At 38.2% G+C, this 13,896-nt stretch overlaps 1 protein-coding gene across 1 annotated transcript in view; it reads right to left on the bottom strand.

The window, feature by feature from the left end:
- The window catches only part of FAM120C (family with sequence similarity 120C), a 139,773-nt gene that overhangs the window by 2,687 nt on the left and 123,190 nt on the right, over positions 1–13,896 (bottom strand). The window lies entirely within an intron of this gene.

The raw sequence follows: 13,896 nt of genomic DNA, 5'->3' as shown, positions 1-13,896 counted from the left end.
CCATTTATCTAGATACTAACCCTTTGTCTATTATGTATGTTAATAATATTTCTCATCGTGTGTAATGTTTTCTAGTATGTGCTATCATACAGAAGTTTTATGTTTGTATAGTCCTTTGATATATTTAATCAAACTTTTTGTTTTGTTCATTGTTTTGGAAGATCTCCTTATCCAAGGCAACAACCAAATTATCTTATCTTTGTTCTCATTCTGTTAGAGTGCTTTCCACTTAGGTCTTTAATCTATCTTAAAATCATTTCCTTCTCAAAACCTTTGCATTTCTCCTTTCTGGAACTTTCTTCCCAGAGATCTTCTAGTAGCTAACAACTTTGGGGCTTTGCTCAAGTATTTTCTTCCAACAGTCCTTTTCTTATCACCCTAACTTATTCACCCACTCTTCATTAATATATGCCCTATTTCATTACCTTGAAATATTTTCTCTGTGAAGTTATTTGTTTCTTTGTTCATGAGCTCTCTCCTTAGACTGTAATTTTCACAAGATGAAGGAACAAGATGTTTTGTTCTAGTTTCTAGAATAGTTTATTCTAGTCAATTTGATATGATGTAGAGATAACTAAATCTTTTTGCCAAAATGACAGCTGATTATTTCAACACTGCAAGTCTCTTTTTTAAAGGGAAATTCTTTCAGTTACACTTTTCTGTACCAACTAAGTATAGATGGCTACAATTAAGTTGAAGATGGCTACAGTTATTATTCAGCTCAGTAGTTCTAAATCTAGGTGGTGTATCAGAATCACATTTGAGGATTTTTTGAACCTCCCTTTTTATATTTTCATTTTATTGATTTGCCACTACTTTGCAAAACAATATGAGAATATGCCTCACTTAATAGGGCATAAGTTTCCTAGGGCTGCTGTAAGAAAATACCACAAATTGGGTAGTTTAAAACAACAGAAATTTATTGTCTCTCAGTTCTCAATACTAGAAGTCCAGAATCAAGGAGTTGGTGGAGCCATGTTCTCTCTAAAAACCCTAGCAGTAGGCCTCTCTGGTGGTGCAAGGGGTTATACACCACACTATGAAGCATTCTGCAGCCTCTGCAGCGCAGGTTTGATTCCTGGCCATCCAGGGAGATTCTCGCATGGTGTGGCAGACCTCTCCTGTCTCGCCCGCTGCTCCCCTCAGCAGTGTATTTCAGTCAGTCCACCTGTTCTGCTCCCCACTCTGTCTCTGGTGAATCCTCTCACCCCCTCCCCTGCATCTCTGGCCTGTACCCCAGCTGTTGTATGCATAAATAAATCTTTAAAACAAAATAAAATAAAAGCCCTAGCAGAGCATCCCTCCTTGCCTCTCTCTAGTTTCTGGTGGTTGCAATTCTTGACATTCTGTGGCTTGTAGATGTATCCCTACGCCTTCATCATCACATGTTTCTGAATTTTCCTTTTTAATAGTCACCCCAGTAATTAGATTAAGGCTCATCCTAATGAGGTATAACCACATTTTAACATGATTAATTTGCAAAGACCATTAATTCCAAAAAAGTAACAATCACAGGTTCTGGTCAGACATGAATTTTGGAAAGACTCTACTCAACACAGTTCAGAGTGTTGTATTTTTTTAAAAAGATTTATTTATTTATGCATACAAGAGCTGGGGTGCAGGCCAGAGGTGCAGGGGGTGAGAGGATTCACCAGAGACAGAGTGGGGAACAGAACAGGCAGACTGACTGAAATACACTGCTGAGGGGAGCAGCCGGCAAGACAGGAGAAGTCTGCTGCACCATGTGGGGAGATCCTTGACTGGCTGGGGATCAAACTCATACTTCAGAGGCTGTGAATAGCTTCATAGTGCGGTGCTTACCCCCTTGCACAACCAGAGAGGCCCATAGAGTTGTATTTTTTTAAAAATTATGCTTCACTAGTTCTGGAGTAGAGGCCCATCATCCTTAATTTTTAAAAGCTTCACATTTGACAAATGGTCAGTGTTCACTGGAAAGATAAACATGGGAAAATAACTACATTTCTGAAAAAATGAAAACTGTCTGTCAAATATTAAAAATACTACAAAACTAAAATGATTTAAAAGAAAAAACCGAGCTCATAGATACAGAAAAGAGATTGATGGTTGCCATAGTCAAGGGTTTAGGGGTGGGCGGTGAAATAGATGAAGGGGGTTAAAAGGGTACAAACTTCCAATTATAGGGGCATCCCTGGTGGCCTAGGGGTTAAGTCTCAGCAATATCACCCTCAAGGCTCACCAAAATCTAAATAAACAAAATCTTAAAAAAACCTTCCAATTATAAAATAACTAAATCATAAGTATATAATATACAGCATGATGACTATAGTTAATAATACTGTATTTTGTTGCTAAGAGAGTAGATCCTAAAAGTTCTCATTACCACACACATAAAAAATGTAACTATATATGATGATGGATGTTACCTAGACACTTACTGACTAAATATTGTGGGGATCACACTGCAATATATACAAATATCAAATAACTATGTTGTATACATGAAAGGAATGTCAATTATACCTAAAAAAAAACCCTTAAAATGATTTAAGAAAATTTAGTTCAAGAATTAGACCAATGGAATAGATGCCATAGATACCAAATACATAAACAAATTTAGAGATTATGATAAAATGGTCAGTGAAATCAGTTGAGAAAACAGGTCTTATTTCACAAATGGTATTCACATAACTGGTTATTTGGTGGTCAGTGCAGGGTGTGGGGGTATCCATAAATCACAACTTAAAATACATTTCTAGATAAATCAGAGTAGAAATGAAAAATAGTGAAAACAATTTTTTTTTATTTTTTATATAATTTTTTTTAATTTTTATATTCCCCATAAAATTGCGACCCCCTTATTTTAACCAAAATCCCTTCCCTCCCCGTCCCCCAACCCCATAGAGTGTCTCTGGTTCATAGTTGTTTGTTGATTTTGATTTTTACTTTCTTATAGTTATTCATTTTCCTGGTCCCATATTTAAGTTTTCTAGATTCCTGCTATGAGTGAGACCATCCGGTATTGTTCTTTTTCTTTCTGGCTTATTTCACTCTCATCCAGCTCCATCCATGTTGCTGCAAATTGCATGTATTTATCTTTTTTGAATGCTCAGTAATATTCCATGGTATATATGTACCACATCTTCTTGATCCAGTCCTCTGTTTTTGGGCATTTGGGTTGTTTCCAAAGCTTAGCTATTGTAAACAGTGCTGCTATTAACATAGGGGTGCAAGTGCTCTTTGGAATTAATGTTTCTGTGTCATTTGGGTAAATACCTAGGAGTGGAATTGCTGGATCATATGGAAACTCTATGATTACTAGGTCAAGAAATCTCCACACAGCTCTCCGTAGTGGTTGGACCAGTTTGCACTCCCACCAGCAGTGCAGGAGAGTTCCTTTTTCTCCACAACCTCGCCAACACTTGTTGTTGCTAGTTTTTTTTAATACATGCCATTCTCACTGGTGAAAGATGGTATCTCATGGTAGTTTTGATTTGCATTTCCCTGATTACAAGTGATGTTGAACATTTTTTCATATGCCTGTTGGCCATTTGCATTTCCTCTTCAGAGAAGTTTCTTTTTAGCTCTTCTGCCCATTTTTTGACTGGATTATTTTCTTTGTTGTTGTTGAGTCTCATCGGCTCTTTGTAGATTTTTGTGATCAGTCCTTTATCATTAGTGTTGTGTGCAAAAATGTTCTCCCAGTTGGTGGGGTTTCTCTTTGTTTTTGTTATAGTCTCTTGCTGTGCAGAAGCTCTTTAATTGGATGTAGTCGCAGCTGTTTATCTTTGCCTTCACTATCACTGCTTTGGGTGATGTGTCCATAAAGATGTCCTTGATGTGCAAATCATGTAGTGTTTCGCCTATATTTCCTTCTATGTATTTTATGGTTTCAGGTCTTATGTCTAGTTATTTAATCCATTTTGAGTTGGTTTTTCTGTATGGTGTGAGGTGGTAGTCAAGATTCATTCTTTTGCATGTAGTGACCGAGTTTTCCCAGCACCATTTATTGAACAAACTTTCTTTGCTCCAATGCATAGTCTTTGCTCCTTTGTCAAAGATTAGTTGACCATAAATCTGTGGGTTTATTTCTGGATTTTCTATTCGATTCCATTGGTCTGTGTGTCTGTTCTTGTTCCAATACCATGCAGTTTTGATGATTATGGCTTTGTAGTATAGTTTGAAGTCTAGGAATGTGATGCCTCTATTCCCTTCTTTTTTTTTTTTTCAGGAGAGCTTTGACTATTCAGTGTTTTTGGTGATTCCATATGAATTTCATCAATAATTGTTTTATTTCTTTGAAGAATGACATTGAAATTTTTATTGGAATATCATTGAATCTGTATATTGCTTTTGGTAGGATGGCCATTTTAATAATGTTTATTCTTCCAATCCATAAGCAGGGGATGTCTTTCCATTTCTTTGTGTCTTCTTCTATTTCTTATAACAGTGTTTTATAGTTTTCTTTGTATAGGTCCTTTACCTCTTTTGTTAGATTTATTCCCAAGTATTTGATTTTTTTTTGATAATAAAAGGGATTTTTTAAAATTTCTTCTTTTTCAGATTTATTGTTTGTGTATAGGAAGGCTACTGACTTTTGCGTGTTGATTTTGTATCCTGCCACTTAACTGAACTGATTGATGAGTTGAATGAGTTTTTCTGTGGATTTTTTGTTGTTCTCTATATATATTATCATATCATCTGCAAATAGTGATAGATTGACTTCTTCTTCTCCTATTTGGATTCCTTGTATGTCTTTCTCTTGTCTTATTGCTCTGGCTAGGACTTCCAGTATTATATTGAAAAGCAGTGGTGAGAGTGGACATCCTTGCCTTGTTCCAGATCTTAATGGAAATGCTTTCAGCTTTTCACCATTGAGAATGATACTAGCTGTTGGCTTGTCATATATGGCCTTTATGATGTTGAGGTGTGTTCCTTGTATCCCAAGAATTTCAAGGGCTTTTATCATGAATGGGTGTTGCACTTTGTCGAAAGCTTTCTCAGCATCGATTGATATTATCATATGGTTTTTATATTTCTTTTTGTTGATGTGTTGGATAACGTTGATTGATTTTTGGATGTTGAACCATCCTTGTGTCCTGGAATGAATCCTACTTGGTCGTGGTGAATTATCTTATGGATACATTGTTGGATTCTGATAGCTAAAATTTTATTGAGGATTTTTGCATCAGTGTTCATTAGGGAGATTGGCCTGTAGTTTTCTTTTTTTGTGTTGTCCTTGTTCGGTTTTGGTAGTATTGTAATGTTGGCTTCATAGAACGTGTTTGGTATTGTCCCTTCCTTCTCAATTTTTTGGAAGAGTTTGTGAAGGATAGGCACTAATTCATCTCTGAATGTTTGGTAGAATTCATTTGTAAATCCATCAGGTCCTGGGCTTTTGTTTTTGGGGAGGTTTTTGATTACCATTTCAATTTTGCTGCTTGTAATTGGTCTGTTTAGGTGTTCTATTTCTTCTTTATCTAGCTTTGTGTGATTGTAGAGTTGTAGGAATTTGTCCATCTCCTCTAGATTGTTGAACTTGTTTCCATATAGCTTTCATAGTAGTTACTGACTATTCTTTTGATTTCTGCTGTGTCCGTTGTGATTTCTCCTCTTTCATTTATGATCCGGTTTATTTCTGCTTTCTCCCTTTTTTCCGTTGTGAGCCTGGCTAGGGGTTTGTCTATTTTATTGATTTTTTCGAAGAACCAGCTCTTGGTTTCATTGATCTTTTGGATTGTTTTTTTAGTTTCAATTTCATTTATTTCTGCTTTGGTTTTTATTATTTCTTTTCTTCTACTGGTTTTGGAGTGTTTTTGTTGTTCTTTTTCTAGATCTTTGAGCTTCGAGATTAGGTTGTTTCTTTGAGGTCTTCCTTGTTTTTTGTTGTGAGCCTCTATTGCTATACATTTTCCTCTTATTACTGCTTTTGCTGCATCCCATACATTTAGGAAATTGGTGTCCTCCTTGTCATTCAATTCAAAGAATTTTTTAATTTCTTCTTTGATCTCCTTGTTTGTCCAGTGGTCTTCCAGAAGTGTGGTTTTCAATCTCCATGAGGCAGGAGAGTTCCTCGCCTTCTTTTTATGGTTTATTTCTAGTTTGATGCCTTCATGGTCAGAAAAGATGGTTGGTATGATTTCAATCTTGGTGTATCTGTTGATGTTTGTCTTGTGTCCCAGTATGTGATCGTTCCTGGAGAATGATCCGTGTGTGCTTGAGAAAAATGTGTACTCAGATTTTTTTGGGTTTAGTGTTCTATAGATGTCTGTTAAGCCCAAGAGCTCTGGATCCTTATTTAGAGCTTTAGTGTCTTTACTTACTTTTTGTCTAGTTGATCTATCCATTGTTGATAGATCACTATCCACTATGTATGTGTTTTCTCTGATGTCTGTTTTCAAAGATGACAATAGGTGTCTGATATATTTTGGTGCTCCTTCATTGGGTGAATTTATGCTAATGAGTGTTATTTCTTCTTGAAGTATTGTCCCCTTGATCAACATGTAGTGACCGTTGGGGTCTCTTTTTAACTTTTTGAGTTTGAAATCTGTTTTATCTGATATAAGTATAGCTGTTCCTACTTTTTTTTTGGTCCATTTGCTTGTGGAATTGTTTTACATCCTTTAACTTTGAGTCTATTTTTATCTTTTGTGGCTAAATGTGTTTCCTGGAGACAGCAAAAGATTGGATTTTGTTTCTTAATCCAGCCTGCGGCTCTGTGTCTTTTTATTGAAGAGTTTAGTCCATTTACATTCAGAGTTAATATTGATATGTTAGCATGTGTATTTGCCATTGTGTTTGTCTTTCCTTTGATTTTATTTATTTATTCTTTTAATAACTTTTTTTTTTTGGCCTTCTTTCGTTGTTATTCATCCCTCTGAGGTTCTGGCTTTAGGACTACTTGTAGTATTTTTTGGAGTGGATGTTTAGTCGTAATGAAATTCCAGAGTTTCTGTTTGTCTGGGGAGGTCCTTATTCTTTCTTCATAGAGGAAGGAGAGCTTTGCATGATAGAGTATTCTTGGTTGGCATGTGTTTTCTTGGAGTCTGTGGACTATGTCCCTCCACTCTGTCCTTGCCCATAGTGTTTCTTCGGAGAAGTCTGATGTCAGTCTGATTGGTTTTCCTTTGAATGTTATCTGTTTCTTCCCTCTTGTCAGCTTCATTATTTTTTCCTTGTCCTGAATTCTTGGGAGCTTTACTATTATGTGTCTTGCTGTATTTTTACTTTCATCGTGGAAGTTTGGTGTTCTTCTTGCTTCTTGTATATCAATTTTCAGCTCCTTTTTCACGTTTGGGAAGTTCTCTTCAATTATTTCCTTGTATATTTTCTCTGTTCCTATGTCTCTCTCTCCTCTCCTTCTGGTATTCCTATAACTCTTATATTTCCTTTCCTCATGGTGTCAGATAGTCCCCGAAGTCTTTCTTCAGTCTTTTTCCTTTGTACTTCTCTTTCCTTTTCTGTTTTGGTTCTTTTTATTTCTGTGTCTTCAAGAGTACTTATTTGTTCTTCCATTTCATCTATTCCACTTTCATTGCTTTTCCCAGAATTTTTTAGTGCCTCCATTAATCCTTTGATCTCCTGCATTTCTTTTACTTCCCTCTTTAGCAACTTAATTTCATTCTTCTGATCGTTGATTATTTTCCCCTTATCATTGTTTTCCTTTATGACTTCTGTCAGTTTTTTAATCGTGGTAATTTTAAATTCTCTTTCTGGAAGGCTCAGAAGTTCTTCCACATTACTGTCGTTGCAATCTGGGGGGTGGTTTTCTTTTTGTGGTGTGCTTTTTTCCTGAAGAGTTGCTGGGTTGCGTGTGGTTTTTCTACTCCCCACTGTCTGTTTTGTCATTTGCCGTATGCAATGGGACACTGTGTTGCTGGTAGTGGCTGGCATCTTGGGTGAACTTCCCAGCTCACTTCTGGCTCTTCCAGGAGCCATCTGTTGGTTTCAAGCAGGGTTTACTGAAGAAATGTCCTTTTCTGAAATGGTGATGCGGGATGCACTCCCTGTGCTCCCGGTCTGCCCAGGTGGTGGGTTCCCCTTCCCCCTCTGGGCTGGGACTGCAGGCCAGAAGGGGCCTGGTGTGGGCGAACTTCCCAGCTCACCTGTCTCCTCAGGGAGCCTTCTGTTGATTTCAAGCAGTCTTTACTGAAGAAATGTCCCTGTTCTAAAATGGCAATGCGGGACGCACTCCCTGCGCACCCAGTCTGCCTGGGCGGTGGGTTCCCGCTCCCCCTCTGGGCTGGGACTGCAGGCCAGAAGGGGCCTGGTGTGGGGGAACTTACCAGCTCACCTCTGGCTCCTCCAGGAGCCTTCTGCCGGTTTCAAGCAGTCTTTACTGAAGAAATGTCCCTGTTCTAAAGTGGCGATGTGGGTATGCACTCCCCGCGCACCCAGTCTGCTCAGGTGGTGGGTTCCCACTCCCCCTTTGGGCTTCGACTGCAGGCCAGAAGGGCAAAAACAATTTTTGATGACCTCTCCCGTCTTGCCCACTGCTTCTCTGAGCAGTGTATTTCAATACATTCCCCTTTTCTGTTTTCAGAAAAAAAACATTAGAAAAAAATATGAGCTGTTGATTTGTACTCTGGAACTGGGAAAGCCCTTTCCTTTTTATTTATTTATTTATTTATTTATTTTTAAAATATTTATTTATTTTTGCATAGAACTGGACTTTAGGCCAGAGGTGCAGGGAGGTGAGAGGATTCACCAAAGACAGAGTGGGGAGCAGAACAGGCGGATCTACTGAGATATGCTGCTAAGGGGAGCACGCAGATCTACTGAAATGTACTGCTAAGGAGAGCAGAGACAGGAGAGTTCTGCTGCACCATGTGGGTTAGCTCCCTGGCCAGGGATTGAACTCAGGCCACAGCAGTGATAGCATGATAGCACTGAGACTTAACCCCTACACTACCAGAGATGTCCATAAGTGCTCATTTTAAATCCAATTTTGGTGAGCCTTCAGGGTGATATTGCTGAGATTTAACCCCTAGGCCACCAGGGAGGAAGTTTGTACCATTTGGAAGTTTGTACCCTTTGAACCCCCTTCATATATGTTTTTGTGACCAAATATTGTCATAATTTTGAAAAGTTGTCCAAGAAAAAAAAGAAAGAGAAATAAAAAAGAAGTGTTGGGGAAGCCAGAGTTTCAGGAAATAAGCTGTTTCAGTGTCAATTATGATGGAAGTCCTCAAGAAGATGAGGCCGGTATGAAAATTCTGAATGTGATGACTGGGAACAGACTGATCACCTTTGGAAGCAGCACATTCATATGAGAAAGGCTAATACAAGATTATATATTAGGAAGGAATATGTTATAAGAAGGTCATGAGTTGGAATGTAGACAAGATTTTATTTACTATCATCTGCTACTAACTCATAACAACAGCTAACATTCAAGAAGGCTATATATGTGCCAACCACTTTACATACATTGTCATTTAATCTTCAGAACCACCCCTACAGAATGTGCTACAGAAGCTAAGATCAATGTTTGTGTTATCACCAGATTATAGTCACTTCAGCCCACATGTAGAAAATCCCTATGACATTGGAATGGGAATGAGTGCTTCACTATTGTACTCCAAATTTTAGGTACAATGATTCAAGTGGTTAAGTAATGGCAACCAGGCAAAAGGTGCTGAATCAAGTCTACCAGAGAGTGGGTCATTTTTCCTTGTGATGCTCACCAAACTTCCCTCCCTCTTGTTCCAAGCTAATGGTAAAATTGCTTTAGTCCACCTCTAAGAAATTAGGTGCAACCACATGACTTGCTTAAGGCAATGAAAAAGAGAAATGTGATGTGTGACATTTAAGCTTTCAGAGTTAGTGTGCGTTTAGGTCACATGCCTCCCTCTGACTCAGAGATGGGGCTTTTTTTAATGTGAGTTCTCAAATGACTATGGATGAACACAACTCCCCTGTTTATGCAGGATGTAAGAGCAAGAAAGTATAGGCTTTTTTAAATGATTGAGATTTGGGGGTTTGTAATTGCAGAAAACCCCAGCTTATCCTGACTTCACACTCTCCTTTTCTAGAGTAAGAGATTATGAATGTATAAGGACTAAAGAGCAAAATAAAATGTATTAAATAAGTATCTAGAATTCTCTCTGGCATATATCAATAGTAAGCCCTCAAGAGTTTTCTCTCTCTGCTCGTAATAAATGACCATGAATTTTCATATTACTCAAACACAAATAAAGACTTGTAGAAGGGCCTCCCCTGGTGGTGCAGGTTGAGAGCAGCACTGTAAAGCTGTCCGCAGCCTCTGCAGCGCTAGTTCAATCCCGGCCCACCGGTAAGAATCCCACATGGCGTAGCGGACCTCTCCTGTCTCGCCCACTGCTCCCCTCAGCAGTGTATTTTGTCAGTCTGCCTGTTCTGTTCCCCACTCTGTCTCTGATGAATCCTCTCACCCTCCTGCGCATCTGGCCTGTACCGCAGTTCTTGTATAAATAAATAAATAATTCTTAAAAAAAAAGACTTGTAGAAGATGTAAACAGAGGGAGATATTTCAGGCTTCATTATTCCTAATGCCTGTAATTTTATTTTTTAAAAAGATAATTTTTTAATATATTTATGCAGATAAGAACTGGGGTGTAGGTGTGGGGGTTGAGAGGATTCACCAGAGACATAGTGGGGAGCAAAACAGGTGTATCTACTGAAATACATGCTGAGTGGAGCGGCGGGTGAGACAGGAGAGGTCTGCTGCACCATGTATGTCAGCTCCCTGGCCAAGGATCAAACTCATGCTGCAGCGGTTGCCAAAAGCTTGATAGTGCTGAGACTTAACCCCTTGCACCACCAGGGAGGCCCAATTATTGTAATTTTAGAAGAGATATTTTCGTTATCACTTTCTCCCTCAGGCCCATATAAAAGCACTACCATTGGCCCTGTGTGAATCATACACCCATCCCTAACCTGGAAGAGGTAAAACCATGTTACTGGTGGTCAACCCATCTCTATCCCAAAATAAGGAGGGGCAGTTGACCTAAAGGAAAAAAACTGGGTTTATTTTCCACAAAGAGGAAGAACTGCCAGGCAGGCAGAAACAAGAGCACAGATTTAGAACTCTGGTTTTATTACTTTTAAGCTGTGTGAACATGGGCACCACTGATTGGTTTGTTCACATGTAAAGTGGGGATAACACTTACTTTGCAAAGTTGTTTGAGGATTAGAAATAATGTACAAGTACCAACTTCATAGGTAATCAATAAACGTTAACTTTTTTTTAGATTTATTTATTTATTCATTCAATCATTCATTTATTTATACAAGCACTGGGTACAGTCAGAAGCATGGGAGGGTGAGAGAATTCACCAGAGCCAGAGCAAGGAGAGGAGCAGAACAGGCAGACTGACGAAGTACACTGCTGAGGGGAGCAGTGGGCGGCAGGAGAGGTCCAAGAACCATGTGGGTCCCTCGCCCAGCAGCTGGCGATCCACTTGGCGCTGCAGAGGCTGTAGGCAGCTTTGCAGCCCAGCACTCAACCCCTGCACCACCGGGGAGGCCCCAATAAATGGTAACTTTTATTAAAAGTCAAAGGCTGGACCTCCCTGGTGGCACAATGGATTAAGCCTCAGCACTATCAAGCTATCACCAGCCACTGCATCATGCATTAGATCTACAGCCAGGAAGCTAATCCACATGGGGGCAGCAGACCTCTCCTGTTTCATACGCTACTCCCCTCAGCAGTGTATTTCAGTGGATCTGCCTGTTCTCATCCTACTCTGTCTCTGGCGAATCGTTTCACACCCTACACCTCTGGCCTGTACCTCTAGCCTGCATCCTGGTTCTAGTCTGCATAAATAAATAAAAATAAATCTTTAAAAAAATAAAGTCAAATGCTATTTCTGACAAAAAGGAAGAACGGAACTATTACACCCCAGACTTTATATTATAAAGCAATAGTATTCAAAACAGTATGGTATTGAACCCAAAATAGAATTACAGATCAATAAAATAAAATTGAGCACCCAGAAATAAACCCATACTTTTATGGACAGTTAATTTATGACAAAGGAGCCAAGAGTAAAAAGTGGAAAAAGTAAAGTTTCTTCAACAAATGATGCTGGGAAAATTGAACTGCAACATGCAAGTTGAAAATAGACTATTTTCTCACGTCATACATAAAAATTATTTCAAAATGGGTCAAATACTTGGGTGTAAGATATTAAACCATAAAATAAATAGAAGGCATAGTTAAAACATTCCATGGCTTCAGGGATGTCCTCAGGGACTCAGCTAGAACAGCAAAAGAAATAAAAGCAAAAATAAACAAATGGGACTTCACCAAATTCAAAAGCTTCTGTACAGTGAAAGAAACTATCACTAAAATGAAAAGATACCCTACCAAATTTCATATAATGTGAAAATTTTTGCACATTATACATCTGAGAAAGGGCTAATATCTAAAATATACAAATAACTCATACAACTCAACAACAAAACAAATAACCCAACCAAAAAAAGGATGGAAGAGTTAAACAAACACTTCTCCAGAGATGATGTATAGATAGCCAATAGGTGCATGACAAAATGCTAATTTATCAGGAAAATGCAAATCAAAACTACAAGGAGATACTACATCACACCATGAGAATGGTCCATATCAAAAAGACCAGAAACAATAAGTGCTGGTCTGTGGAGGGTATGGAGAAAAAGGAACCCTCATACACTGCTGGTGAGAATATAGAGTACTTTCAGCCTCTATGGAAAACAGTATTTTGAGGTTTTACAAAATATTAAAAATAGATTTGCCATATGATCTATAAGTATCAATTCAAAGAATAAAAAAACACATTCAAATGCATATATGTACTCCTCTGTATATTGCAGTACTATTTACAAAAGCTAAGCTAGGGAAACATCCTAAGTGTCTGACACATGAAGAAATAAGATCTTGCCATTTTCAACAATATGAATGGAACTGGAGTGGATTATCCTAAGCAGTATAAGTCAGAAGGAGAAAGACAAATATTGGATGATTTCAATCATATGTTGAACATAAAAAACAAAGCAAAGGAACAGACAAAAACAAAGCAAAAATAAACCCTTGACATCTGACCCCAGAACTGAGGGTACAAAGGGAGGCTGGGAGCATAGGGAACAGGGAGGCCAATGGACTATTTGGAAGATAATTGGGGCTTTGGTGGTAAATGCAATGTGATAACATATACTTTTATGAACCTTTAACACCAAAACATATAGGTTTGTAAAGCAATGTTATGTCATAAACATAATTTTAAAAAGCCAATGCTACAGATTTCCTACTATTAAATTCTGATTCTCAACACCCAAAATTCAAATGTTAGTAAAAATCATCTATAGCTATAATGAATTGAATATCAAAGAAATGATGTTACAAAATTTTCATTAGCAGTAGAGTGTTCACATGTCAGCCTCTGATACTCACCTAATTTAGGCTCAGCTAATCTATTACTTTTTTTAAAAATCTGTATCCACAGGCATAGAACAGGTAGGGAGGAAAAGCCCATCTAGTATTACTCAGAATCAATAAGGTAAGAAGAATGCCCTAAAATACTGGGTCAGATTCCACCTCAAACATCCATTTATTGCTTAAGGGTATCTCAGAGCTCAGTTTTGTTCAGTGTCCATTTTTAAACACATTTAAGGTTCAGTGCTGAATGTTCAGTCGCAATCTTCCTGCTAGAAGTCTAAAGTATGCTTTGCATATTTTCAAAGGAGTTTTAGCTGTTCATTCACACAACTTAAGTGCATGCTAGGTGCTAGGTGCCAAGAAGATAAAGATGGTTGAGTTGAACTGAGGAGTAGAGACACAGCTAAGTGCTAGAGGGTTGACTATAATGAATCCATACAGGGGTCCCTCATCCGGAATCAGGAAAAAGCAAACATTGTTTAAAAACAAACAATGATGTAAAAAAAAAATATATATATATA

This window comes from Talpa occidentalis, unplaced genomic scaffold (genome assembly GCF_014898055.3).
Source record: "Talpa occidentalis isolate TD23 unplaced genomic scaffold, MPIMG_talOcc4v2.1 talOcc4.15, whole genome shotgun sequence".
NCBI classification, from domain to species: Eukaryota; Metazoa; Chordata; class Mammalia; order Eulipotyphla; family Talpidae; genus Talpa; species Talpa occidentalis.
The sequence above is the reverse complement of the archived record's forward strand: the minus strand, read 5'-3'. Positions and strand labels throughout refer to the sequence as shown.